The following is a 12,529-nucleotide window of genomic DNA, read 5'->3' on the forward strand; positions in this document are numbered from 1 at the left end:
TGCTGAATGACTGGAAGCCAGCGGGGAGGGAGTTCTAGAAGGATCCGGTGCAGTTGGAGGGGAGGCCCAAGGGGGTTGGGCCTGAGCAGAGGGACTATACCTTTTGCTGCAGAACACCAGCAGAAAGTATTCTGTCTACCGTGGGAGAAGAGCATTGTTCAAATGGCCAGAGACTGGACTCACAGTTGCCCTCATCTCATTTTTGCTACTAAGCGCCTCCACAGCTGTATGGTAGAGAGGGAAATCAGGCAGGATGAGGGGGCAGCCAAAAACCAAAGACAAACATTTTCCATCCTGAGGCAAGCGGTCCCTCATCAGCCTCTGGAGTTGCCTTTCCCCAAAGGTCAGTGCTTCTGGTCAGCAGGCTACAGGTCTGGGGGGGCGGTGGACCAAGACCCACTCCCTCCCAGGGAGAGCTGGGGCAGCAGACCATCCACTCAAGCCTGGAAATGGAAGTTCCCTTCCCAGCCTTGAGGGCAGTGGGGCAGCCAGGAGGACACAAAGTAGTTCCAAGTTGTGTATCTTGAGCCTGAGACACCTTTCATATATAAACAGAAGCTGTTTGTTGTTTGGGGGAGGGGCATATAACCACCCAAATCCTCCAGGCCCTGCGTGAACTGGTAATTTCTTCATCACAACAGCTGTGTGCCTTTGAAGAGCAGAAGTACCTGGCTGTGTGAGATTTACATTCGGGTCACAGATGGATGAATTAGGCCCACGTGGACTTGAAGCCTTACTCCAGTAACTGCAGCTCCAGGAGCCAGCTCCCTACCTGGGAGCCCTCAGCAGGGGGCCTGGTGCCCTGGGTAACTGGATCTGCCAGAGGAAGCGGCAGGAAGTTGGCAGCAGTGGGCAATGGGACTTCTCTCTCTAGCTCCCACCAATCCCCTGCCATTTTTTCCCTCAAGAAAACCAGTTTCCTGAAATTTCCAAAGGATTAAACCGGGACCTCACTGTCATCCACCCCTGTGGGGCACCCTGACTGCTGGAAAGCAGAGCAAACAAGCTCAAGGCCCTAACCCACAGCCCCAGAGCAGAAGGACAGGGAGGATCACCAGAATGGCCCTGTCCTGCCCTGGAGCTCAGCTTCCACATCTGTGAAATGAAAGGTGACGTCACTCCTAGGAGGGCAGCTTGAGGGTTAGTGAGCTCTCTCGTGCAGCTTGGCCATAATGGGGATTGTGCTGCCTGCTGCTGTCACACCTGGTCCGACAGTCTGAGGGTTACTGAGAACTTCCTAGGTCTTAGGGAGGCCCCAGGCCAGTGTGCAGGCTAGCTGCAGGAACCCTGGGAACCTACACCCTGCCCTGCTAGGACCTGCACGCGCTAGGGGGCCCTCTCCTCCCTCCTGGACCGGCCTCATCTCAGGCCCCTGGCCCAGGGGTGTCATCAGGCAACCTCTATCCACACACATGCCTCCTGCACCGTCCCCTCAGCGGGCCAGGCTTTTTACCTCTCTAAGGTAGTCCAGGCCAGAGGCTGCCCCCACTGGGGTGGGGGTCCAGCCCTCCCCCACCCTCCAGCTAAGCAGGGGAGAAATATGGCTCAGGTTCCCAAGTGGGCTGTGTTCTTTTCTGCCTTACCTTCTGGAATGTCCTTTCCTTTCTTCTCAGCCCACCACTTCCTCCAGTTTTCCCTGCTATTTTGCAAGCACCCCCACCCCCTGTTCAGGAGGAACATGATGGGGGCCCTGTGCCTGTGGATCCCCAGGATTGGGCAGCAGCAGAGTCTGGAAAATGTCAAGCGACTGCTCCGGTCAAAGCCCAGAGGGGGTTTCTGGGCTTAGCCAAGCCTCTCTGCTGTCCCCCTCCTTTGGGGGAAACGACAGGCTGGAGTTTGAGTGGGTGGCCTTTTGGAGAGCACGGTAATGGGAGTGGACGTGAACTTCCTGCTGCCTTATTCTCCCGAGGAAGGGGGCCAGGGGTCTGAGCTGCTGAGCTGAAGAGTAGGGCTGAGAGGGAGGGGGTGAAGGTAGGCCGGAGGAAGGGGCCGAGGTTGAGGAGAAGGGCCCCCCGGCGCGCCCCGACCCCGGGCTGGGTAGGGTCTGACTTGAAGTTGTTGGTGCGCAAGCCGCTGCTGTGTAAATGGTGTGTTTGTTTGGAGTGGCTTAGGGAGGAGGCTGGAGATGGGGGAAGGCAGCGCCCCACTTGGCGCCGCCGCTGCCGGAGGGTCGGTGTACTCGAAGCTCCAGCTTCGTGGATGACTGAGGGTGGGCGTTGAGGAGTGAAGGGTGAAAACCAAAGAGGGGCTCGGCCTCCCGGCCTGACCAGCCCCAGCTTGTAGAAGGAAAGCCGGAGCTTCCTCTCGCAGCCACTGCGAGCGGGGAGGGAGGCGAGGGGACAAGAGCGCCGGGCTCCCCGCCCCCACCCCACCCGGTTCCAATATTTCGCAGAAAGGCACGCGGCTCCTAATCGGTCCCTTCCAGGCTGAGATTTAGCTGCGCGATGCCCGCGCAGGGGCGGGGGCCGCGGGCCGGGGGAGGCACTCAGAGTCCGGAGCCGCCGAGCGAGGTGAGGAGCCCGCGTCCTCGGCTAGTGGAGCGGGCGGTTGGGCGGGCGTACAAACCCGAGAGGCAGATATAGAAAGGGGGGCAGGTTAAAAATAACCCTCTCCGGCTGGGAAGCTCGCGCGCGCTCCCTCGCCTCGTTCGGTGCCAGAGGACTCCAGGGGAGGTGGCGTTGGGGAGGGCAGAGCGGGATTCCCCCTCCTCGGCGGGGCGGGGTGCCCGCCTGTGCGCCGCGGCTGCACGTGTGCGGGGCCGCGCGCCGAACCCCCTGCACCCGGCCGTGGGCGCATTTCCCCAGGACCGGGCGCAGCTGGCAGCGGGCCCCCCCCCCCGCAACCTAGCGTGGCTGGAGTGAAGCGCTCCGTTATTTATTATTTACGAGCGTTAATAGGTTGGAGACGCTTGGGGGTCGGGGGCAAGGGTGCAATGGGTATCGGGCCTTGGGGGCAGGGGTGGGGCCGCGGCGCAGACCGCCGGGAGGAGGTGCCCGCTTGGGCCCCGGCGTTCAGGATACACTGCTGCCCGGCTCCTCCTCGCCGCCGGGTACTGGGGCCGCGCAGAGCCTTTGATTTCGCCTCGCGGCCCCTGTCCTTCGCGTCCTCGCCCTTCCCGAGGCGCAGGGAGGGGGGCTGCGGGCCGTCCGCCCCTCTCAGCGCGCCCCTTGCGGCCGCCGCCGCGTCCCCGACGCAGCCCGGGCCTCATTTATCATCATCTTTGGTCAAGTGGAGTGTGCAAGGAACAGCTGCTTCACTCGGCTGACTTCCGAGGGCGGATACAGGGGGAATCAGAGAGATGAATGATGGGGGCCGGGGGGTGGGGGTGGCGCAGCCCCCCCGGGGCCCAAGCACGGGCAGGAGGGAGGCGCGGAGCTTCTAACGTCGCCTCCGCCTCGTGGCGAGTGCGGCGCCCCCTTCCTCTCCCGGCACCTCCTATTACAGTGGATTGCGGACGGGGGCGCCCCAGAGGGGGCCGCGCGCGGAGAGGCGTCCTTCGCCGGTGGAGGACGGGCGGGCGCACTGCTGGTGGAGCCCGAGGTCGCCGTGACCTTGCTAGGGTCAGCGGGTTGCGCTGCGGGGAAGGCGGCACGGCGTCTTTGGTGGCGCTTTCCGGATTGGCGCAGAGGCCGGGAAACAAGGCGGGGGCGAGCGGGGGTGTGAGGGGGAACACAAATAGAAGGTGAAATTTTACCTGCCCCTGAGGGAGCCCTGCGGATTTTCTCCCGGCAGCAGCAGGCGCTCTGCCTTTGTCTTACACGGCTGAAACATCTGTTGCAGAGGGGCTGTGAGGCCACAAACAACCCCCACACACCCTGCGCGGCTCCCAGCCCCAGCTCGGCCGGAGCCAGGCTCCGGGACGCGCGGAACCGCGTTAACCCTGCTCGCGCCGGCGCGCACGGCCGGTAGCCCCCGGCCACAGGTCGCGCCGCGGTGTGGAGCTCCCGGCCTCCCGCCCCAAAATGCGCCCTCTCCGGGGAGCCCGGTGACCCTCCCCCACTTTCAGTGGGTGCGTGGTATTCCTGGGGGCCGGAGGCGGTTGCGGAAAGGGTTAATGGCCTAGTCACAGACCCTAATTGTCAGACCTGGGCCCTGCTTCGTTTCAATTACCCGAAGTAGAGACTGAATGCGCAATTAACGAAGTCAGCTTGCCAACTGGAAAGCGGTCCCCGCTTTCACATTGAGCAGAATACTCCACCAGCTGACTTGGACTAGGCAATTTCCTCCGCTCGCTCCCTTTCTCTCTCTCTCTTCCAATCCTCCTCCCTCTTTTTCTCTCTCCTTAATAATAAAATTATACCAAGCAGTTTGCGGTGTGGCAGGCGGCCAGGAAAGCGTTTCTTTAAAAGCCGCCGTCTCACAATTAGGCAGCAAGAGGATTTGACACGCCGTGGCGGCCTGACAGGCGGCTTCCTCCCCTGGGGGCAGGGAGGGGGCGCCAATTCTCCTGCTCCCCCAGGTGGAACCAGGCTGGGAGGGGCTGGCCCGCTGTGCCTCCCCCGCTATCAGGATGCTACAGAGAGGGGGTGTCAAATGCAGGGAAGTGAGGGGTGGTTCCAGCCCAGGCTGGGGAAGGGGAGACATTCCCTGACTCTCCTCAGGAAACTGGAGTGTCCAGGAGGACCTTGCCCCTCCCCTTCTTGGCCTCCAGCTCTTAGTTCATTTTCTGCTTGACAAAGGGGCATTCTGGGTACAGAGCTATAGCATCTCAGCCCTGCTGGGCCTCCTAGACAAGTCACTGTCCTTCTCTGGACTTCCTTAATCCCTCTGCAAAATGAGGAAAGGTTTGACCAAGGATATGCACTGCAGAAAGTGGCTTCTGGTTCCTCTGCTTCTTGCAGCTGACCCTGTTGGCAGGAATGAATGCGGGGTGGGGGTGAGGGGGCAGCACCATATCAGAAACAAGCCAGAGACCCCCTTCTCTCCAGCTTGGGCCACAGACCAGTGGGCCCCAAAGACACATGAGAGAGGTGCCCCCCCAGCAGTGATGCAGGTAGCTAACAAATAGGGGTGAGTTTGCAGGATTGCCAGGGATTGGTGCCATGAGAACAGAGGGCATTTGACCATTAGCTACAGCTGCCAGGCCACCTGAGGTGGGGGGAGCTAACTGCAATTGCCCCACTTGCTCTGACTCCTGACCTCCTGTCCCCACCCCACAGCCTCCTGGATGTCACACCCCAGCCGTTGTGTGTGTGTGTCCACCTCAGGAGGGCAGGAGCCATGATCTTCCCTCTGTATTCTCACACCCATCTCGGCCCCGCACAGGCTGTGTGCCGAGCAGAAATGGGTTTGATGAGTGGGTGCAGGCATAGGAGGGGCTGTGAGCTGACCTGGGGGCTATGGAGGGCAGAGCATAAGCTTGTCTTCCCTTACTGTTTGGCTGTTGCAGGTGTCCTGGCCAACTTCCAGGCCTGTCATCATCAGTCTGTCTGGGTGGTGAGGGTTAAATAAGGCACCCAACCCAGAGCTGACCCCCTCGCCCATCCCATCTGTCCGTCCATCCAGGAAATATTTAACAGGCAACTACTTGGGCCATTATCTGGGCTTAGGACTGAACAGATGAAGCCCCTGCCCTCATCAGGCTACATTCTGGTGAGCAAGGCACATGTAAAACAGCTCATTATACCATTAATTATGTAATTACACTTGTGGAGAGTGCCTCCAGGGAGCCATGCAGGGAGCCAGCACTGTGGTGGGCAGTAGGGCCTCACCCTGTGTGGGAGTGGGGGTGGGGAGGATGTGGAATGTCCAAGCTTAGCTATGACCACTCCTGTGGGTTTGGGTCCCCCTGACCCAGCCACCCCTCCTTCCAAGGCCGCTGAGCTCCACCCTCCCACAGGGCTCGCTGCTCAGCCCTGCCTCCTCCACAGTGGGACTGGTTCACAGGCTGGGCTCAGGACTTCTCCCAGGGTCTGGGGGAGGTCCTGGGTGTTCCTCGCCTCTCATTCCTTCACACTGGGTGCCTGCATGTGCCACTGAGCACCCACCAGGTTCCCTCATTCCCTGCTCAGCAAGTCCGCACCATTGGCTGGGCAGCTTCAGCCAGCGTGTGACAACCCGGGAGCTTGTGATCAAATACAGCCCACAGACATTCTCCTAAATTCCGGGGTGTTAAACTTTTTACTTGGTTGATAGCATTTTTGTTTTTAATTAGATATTTTCCTTTTTATAAAAAACTCAAAAGCTCTGGCACCCTGGGCCCTCATTCCCACAAGGCAGCAATCTGCTGGAGCTGAATGGGACTCCCCCTCTTTATTTTGGACCAGGGTTCCCAATTTGCCTCCACCCCCAGTTACCCACTTCACTCAGGTGAGTTACCTGCCAGACCTGCGGGAAACTGCTCTTTGTCAAGTGGATGAGGAGGACTGGCCACAAGCCCCTAATCCCCACCCAAATATACTTACTCTGGATGTTTTCATAGGGTTAACGTGACATTTTACATGCTGTTCATTCAATAGATATTTATTGTTCTGGGAAATGGGAACATAGCTGTGAACAAAACAAGCAAAAATGCCTGCTCTCGTGGAACTTTAGTTCTGAAGAGGAGAGACCAATAATAAGCCAGCCAGCCAACCCAGCACATGGCTTATTACAAGGAGGTGAGCACTTCAGGGAAGAAGGAGGGAGGGAGAGTGCCAAGGGTTCCCTTCCAAACACAGGGAAGTCTACCTGAGAAGTTGACATGAGCAAAGGCTTGGAGCTGAGGGAACAAGCCAAGTAGATTTCTGAGAACAGTATTCCCAGAAGAGAAAACAGCCAGTGCAAAGGCCCTGAGGCTCAGGGAGGTAAGAAGGCTCACCCAGAGCAGAAGACAAACCACCAGTGTGGTGCTTCTGCTTACCAGGGAAGTCCTGGTCCCTGGGGGCATGTGGGGTGGCGCATGAGTTCAAGGCTGGGGCAGGTGCCGGGCTCTTCCTCCCTTGGTTCTTTGCCTCCCTGCAAAGCCAGCAGACGCACACATCCTGTCTCATCGGTGCTGTGCAGTCACCTGCAAGGCCAGGAACTTCTGGGGCCTGGGGGAGGGAGGACAGAGCAAACTGACAGCCTCTCAGGGGACTCCTCTGGCCCCCATGCCAACCTCAGAGCCAGTCCCTTGATTTGTTGGCCTGGGGTTCTGAAGTTTTAGGCCACCAGACCCCAGACCTTGAAGCTGTCTGTGTCCCAGCAGCTAGCCCCCACTTTTTCCTCTTCCTCATTTCGATAGAGGTGGGGAGAGGTGATGCTTTTTGTGGAGTGAATAAAGTGATCTAAAAACAGTTATTGTCCACAAGAGACTAAGTATGAAGCTGATAATTGATGACCCCCCTCCCTGACAGCCTCCCCCAGGAAAGCTCTTGAATGCCAGCAGCCCAGCTGCTGCTGAACCCCTTCTTGCTACCCCACACTTCACAGCCAGGAGGGGGCTGGCTGGCCATCTGCCCCCACCCCTTGGACTGTGGGCCCTTCCAGCCCAAGTGGCCAAGATTTTGGCTCTGCTGCCCACTCACTGCACTGCGGGAATTCTGAAAGTCACCCTATTCCTCCTGGAAACGGGGTCGTGGCTTTCTAAGTGGGCAGGATGCTTCCGCGAACTAGCACAGCACCACACACTGGGAGGAGTGGTTTGGGCAGGGTTGGAGGGGCATGATGGGTCCCTGGTGGGTTAGGCCCCAGGGGAGGACCTCATTTGAATGGCTGAGTAGATCAGGGCTGTTTCCGCAGCAGGTCCTTGGAAAACAGTGGTGGGCTTTGGGAGAAGCTTTCCAAACATCTGGAGATTCCAGAAGCCTCTGCTCCCCATCCAGAGATCCTCCAGATAGCCCTGAGGACCCCACCTCCCCTAGTCCTTAGCCTCAGCTAAGGCGGAGTCCCGCTGGTGGCCCAGCATCTGGAGAGAGCAATGGGCTGCCTTTCTGCTCCTTGCTCCTCACACCCCCTAGCTTGCCTCCTGGTATTCCGGCCACCTGCCCCCAGGCCCTCCCACCCAGCCCTGCAGACATGCCTGTTAGATCCCCAAGCAGTTCTCACATGAATGTGCATGGGGGCTTGTGAGTGAAGAGGGTTGCATACCACGTGTGTTGGGGGTGTTGCCCATGGAGGGGTGGTCTCGAGAGGCCATACTTTGGGATGGGGCCTGCCTTGTTCTCTGGGATTCCTAATGCCCTGGGAGGGTGCACACCTGCCCCAAGCAGAGCTGTCTCAGCTGGTTGGCCCCTCCCTCTCCACTAGCCCTGGGCCAGAGTCCTCACCTGTCCCAGAGACCTGGGGCAACAGGCTGTTTGTCTTGTGGGCTCCTAGGTAGCTCATCCTTCCTCCATTCAAGCCAGGTCCTTAGGAATAAAAATAAACCCTCCAGGAAGAAGTAAATCTGGCTAGTGATTTATCATTTTAATGGAGGTCTCATAGTTAGTATTCACCACCAACCACAGATGAGGAAGCTCGAGCTGGTCCTACCTTCCTCACCCCTCGGGCTCCACCATCCTCAGCCTACCAACCCAGGGAACTTTCCCCTTCGTCCTGTCCCCGCATCTTGAGTGGGGTGGGTTTTCACATTTTTCCCTGCAGCTAGTAATCTGTAAATTGGGTCATAAAATAACCTTGGGTAAATGGGTGGGACAGACCCAAAGGCCTCAAGAGTTGCTGCTGTGAAACAGAAAACTTCTCCCCCTCCTTCCCTCCCTCTCTCTCTCTTTGTATTTTTCTCTCTGCCTCCCTCCCTCTCCTCCCACCCTTTCCTCACCAGTATGTGGTGAAAACCTTCCAACCACAGCCTCCCAGCCGGGCCTCCTCAGGTGCCCCTGGGAGCCCTGGCCTGTGCTGCGCATTTCCCTGACCAGGGGCCTGACCCTGGGGACTGGAGAGTATGGGCCTCTCTGTGAGGCTGCTTAGGAGACAGTAATTACCTTGGCCATAGTGGGCAGCCAGTGGCTCCCATTGCCCATGAGGGGGTCACCCTAAGGTGGGACTGGCTCAAATAAAAGTGGGGGCCTGACCTGGCTCTCAGGCCTCACAGGCTGCAGAGGGGTCCTGGGAAATGTGAGCCGGAGCTCCTCACCTTTCTGAGCAGCACCTTCTTGCTGTCAGGCTCCAAGATGCCTTTGTTTAAATGGGGGTTCTTGGTGCGGGGTCCAGGTAAGAGGGTGTCTAAGTTAAAGGAAGCTTACTGGGAGCCGTGCTCTGGGCTCTTGACCCTCTGAACCTCACCTTTGTCTGTGAAAGGGCGGAAGAGTCAAAGCTCTTATGTGAACAAGCCTGTGCGGAGTAGGCCCTCCGGGCCCAGCAGTGCCTCTGCGGGGTGGGGGGCGGAGTGCCTGACAGGACGACTGAGCCCAGGTTCGCAGACTGCCAGGCCCTCTGCGGGCCTGCGCCTGCGTGGGGAGGTCTGGGGCCCCATTTCCTGGCTGTGCAGGTGGCTGCCCTGGGGCAGTGAGACCCACTGCTGTGCCAGGGGAAGCCCGTGGCCCTTGGTACAAGGGCTGGGACCCTGAACAGCTCTGCTCTGTGTGGCCTGGAGTGCAGCTCAGGAGCCCGCCTGTCCCTGGCCCAGAAGCCAGGAAGACCAGCCTCAGAAGTCCTCACCAGGAAGGGGTGCTAGCAGGTCAGGTGGTCATAAGACATGACTTTCCTCCCTCCCTCCTGGTGTGGCAAGAACTTGAGAGATGAGTCCTTGGCCAGGTCTCTAGGAGAAGAGGCAGGTGGCGAGGCCGGGCTAGACCAGAAAGGGCCCCGGGAGAATCCAGCTGCCCTCCCCCACCCTCCAGCCGAACCCACAGAGGCCAATCCCAGTCTGTCCCCCTCTGCCCCCTTCTCCCCTCAGGTTCAAAGGCCGCCAGCTTTGCCAAGGGGCCTTTTTCTGTCCCCCTTCTAATGCTGCCCATCCCTGCCTCCTGCCTGTCTCTCTTCCCCTCCTAGTCCTTTCCTGCTCTTGAAAAGTAATCATAATCATAATAATTAATAACAACAGAGCCTTTGGCAGACCTGAGGCAGCTCTTAAAGAGGCAGAGCCCCTTTTTCTCCTGGCAGAGCTGGTGGGACCTCCTTGGCTCTGAGGTGGCCTGCGATGCCTTGTCTTTGTTTCTGCAGCCCTCCCTCCCCTGCTTTGCCCCCCTACCTGGGGTTGGAGGGTGGTGTTGGGGTGGGCATTTTTGCCTGTATTCTCCATCAGGCACTGGGCTTCTCGTATTTTAATTGAACTGTCTTTTCTTAGAGATAGATGCTTTCACCGCGTCCAGCTGCTCGTGTGTATTGGGAAACCCGTCTGTAATACAGCTCAGCTAAATTAAAAGACACAGCAGCTGGACTGAATAAATGGGGAGGGGAAGGGACACTGGTCATAGCACTCTCTCTTTTTAAATAATGTTTCTGGTAATGCATTTTGGAGAATGTGAAAAAAATAAAAAGTTTTAAAAAGCTGTAGAAATGTTAATGATATCCACAGGACACTCAGCAGGAAATGAGAGCGATCTGGGACTAATAAAAGCCAAAATGTAATTTGTGCAGATATACGAGGCAGTCTTCAGAGTAGGCCTGGGTTCGCACATTCCAGGCTCAAAAACACAGGCTGGGGATGGCAGGTCTCAGCATGGGAGTGGGGGAAGCAGGCCTGTCCTCCCCAGGACTGCTTCTGACCCTGCCAGCCTAGGGCACCTTAAATAGAGGTGGCCTCCACCTGCCATCCAGGTTGAGGACAGCATAGGAGGTGCCTGCATGCACCTGCCCTGCCCATTTGCTCTGCCCAGGGGTGGCAAGGAGCCACCCTGAGGCCTAGGGGCCCTCCTCTGCAGGGCTGCCTACCTGGCACAGAGCCACCAGCCAGAACCCAGTGCTGCCTCCAGATCCTCCGGTGGGCTGTCGCAGCAGGCTCTCCTGTAATGTTTGATCCAAGCCACCAGGGATGGGATTGAAGTGGTTCAGGAGGGCGGGCACGGTTCTCCTTGCTGGGGATGTCTGTGATGAATCCAGGTAGAGGCGGGAGGGAAGACTGCCAGCTGCCGTAGGTTGGCCTGGGGCCTGCTGGCTTTGACAAGCCCGGTGAGCAGGGGCTCACCTGGTGGGACACTGGCCCCCACCCCTCTCCGCAACCAGGACGTTTCCACCCCTGAGTCAGGGCCAGCTGACTTGCCAGGGCAGGGGTGTGTGCCTGGGCTGTGCTACCAGGGCTCCTGGAGGCTGTCTGGCTGCCCTGGGCCTGCACTGCTCAGCCGGATGTAGCCCCTCCTCTGTCCCCCACTCCTCCTCTCTCTATTGCTTTTCCTTTCTCTCATCTGTTTCCTGTGTGCCTCTTGATCCTTTCAGGTCCCTCCCATAACCCTGAAATCTTGTAGCCAGAGGCAGGCCACCGGCTCCTCTTTCAGGTCGGGCAGGGGGGTTCCCCAGGCCCTCCTGGGGGCCTGGGCGTTGCAGGCTGAGCTGAGCCTCCTCCCTCTTCCTGCCTCTTGGCCCACCCTCCGGTGTGGCTGTGGGTAAGTCCTGCGCCCGGTGGGACTCAGCCGATAGCCAGCCCCTCGCAGAGCTCGATTCCTTCTGAGCCTGGAGTGCTCCTTACTCCGCCCTCCCTTCCTCTGCATCTTCTGGAGCGACCGCGCCCCCAGTCAATCGGCAGCGGGGACCTTTCTCCTGGACGTTGCAGGCTGGCCTGTTTTGTGAATCTTGTTGCTGTGCCCTGAAGGACCCCCCAACCCCACCCTGGGGTCATTTCCTGACCAAGGATCCTGCTTTGAGTCAGGTTAGACCCTGCCCGGGCCACAGGCCCTACAATCATAAACAGATGGGCTTTCTGCCTGGTGTGCCCTGGCCCTGACCCTGGGGGGATGGGAGGGGCCAACCAGAGGCCAGAGCGGCTTCACAGGGCACTCCGCAGCCAAGGGACTGCAGCTCTGCCCCCACCAGCATGCGCTCCCTCACTCTGGGCCACAGTAATCTGTTTATGCACCTATGATATCAAAAACAGAGGTGAGGCTGTCCTGTGTTCCTGGGAGTCAGAGAAGGCGACGTTTTATGCCTATAGTGAGTGGCTCAGCAGCCCCTGATCAACGTCTGCTAGAAGCAACAGACAGACTCCAGATGGCATGGCAGTGATAGAGGAGGGGTGTGTGTGTGCCCGTGCCCCCGCGCCTGAGGTTGGCCTTGGTGAGTGGCTTTTCCGGGCAGGGCCAAGCCTTCCTCAACCCTGGCATGGCTGGGACTAGATCACAGGATCCAGCAGCCCCTGGAGACAGGGGAGTGGGAACTGCTCTGCTAATGACTGAGCGCTCAGGGAAGGGCTGGGAATGATGAAATGGGGGGTGGACGGAAGCAGCGGGCCAGGAGCACGGTGGGGTGGCAGCTCTCCGTGGCGGTAGCGACCTGGTGCTGGGCAGCAAGGCCTGCGCCGCCCAGGGTGGTGGCCATCCTTGCTTGGCAAGGCTCGCTGCGGACGACGACGTCAGAGCGGGAATTACAGAGCACACCTCCCTGACACAGAAGTTGTCAATATGTGCACAGCTGGAGGGGAGGCTCAGGCAAAGGGGAGGCTATTAAAAGCTGCAGGGAGAGGGGAGGATGGGGAGGA

The 12,529-nt window shown here is 58.9% G+C and overlaps 1 protein-coding gene across 3 annotated transcripts in view; it reads left to right on the forward strand.

The window, feature by feature from the left end:
• The window catches only part of RAI1 (retinoic acid induced 1), a 114,599-nt gene that overhangs the window by 85,792 nt on the left and 16,278 nt on the right, over positions 1–12,529 (forward strand). The window contains exon 1 of one of the 3 annotated variants that reach the window (XM_036894025.2): positions 2,383–2,510. The exons of the other annotated variants lie outside the window; for them this stretch is intronic. The gene's annotated coding sequence lies outside the window, so the exon portion shown is untranslated. Of the gene's footprint in view, positions 1–2,382; positions 2,511–12,529 lie in introns of those variants that run through there. 3 annotated transcript variants of the gene reach the window in all.

The sequence above is a fragment of the Manis pentadactyla genome, chromosome 4, assembly GCF_030020395.1.
Source record: "Manis pentadactyla isolate mManPen7 chromosome 4, mManPen7.hap1, whole genome shotgun sequence".
NCBI lineage: Eukaryota > Metazoa > Chordata > Mammalia > Pholidota > Manidae > Manis > Manis pentadactyla.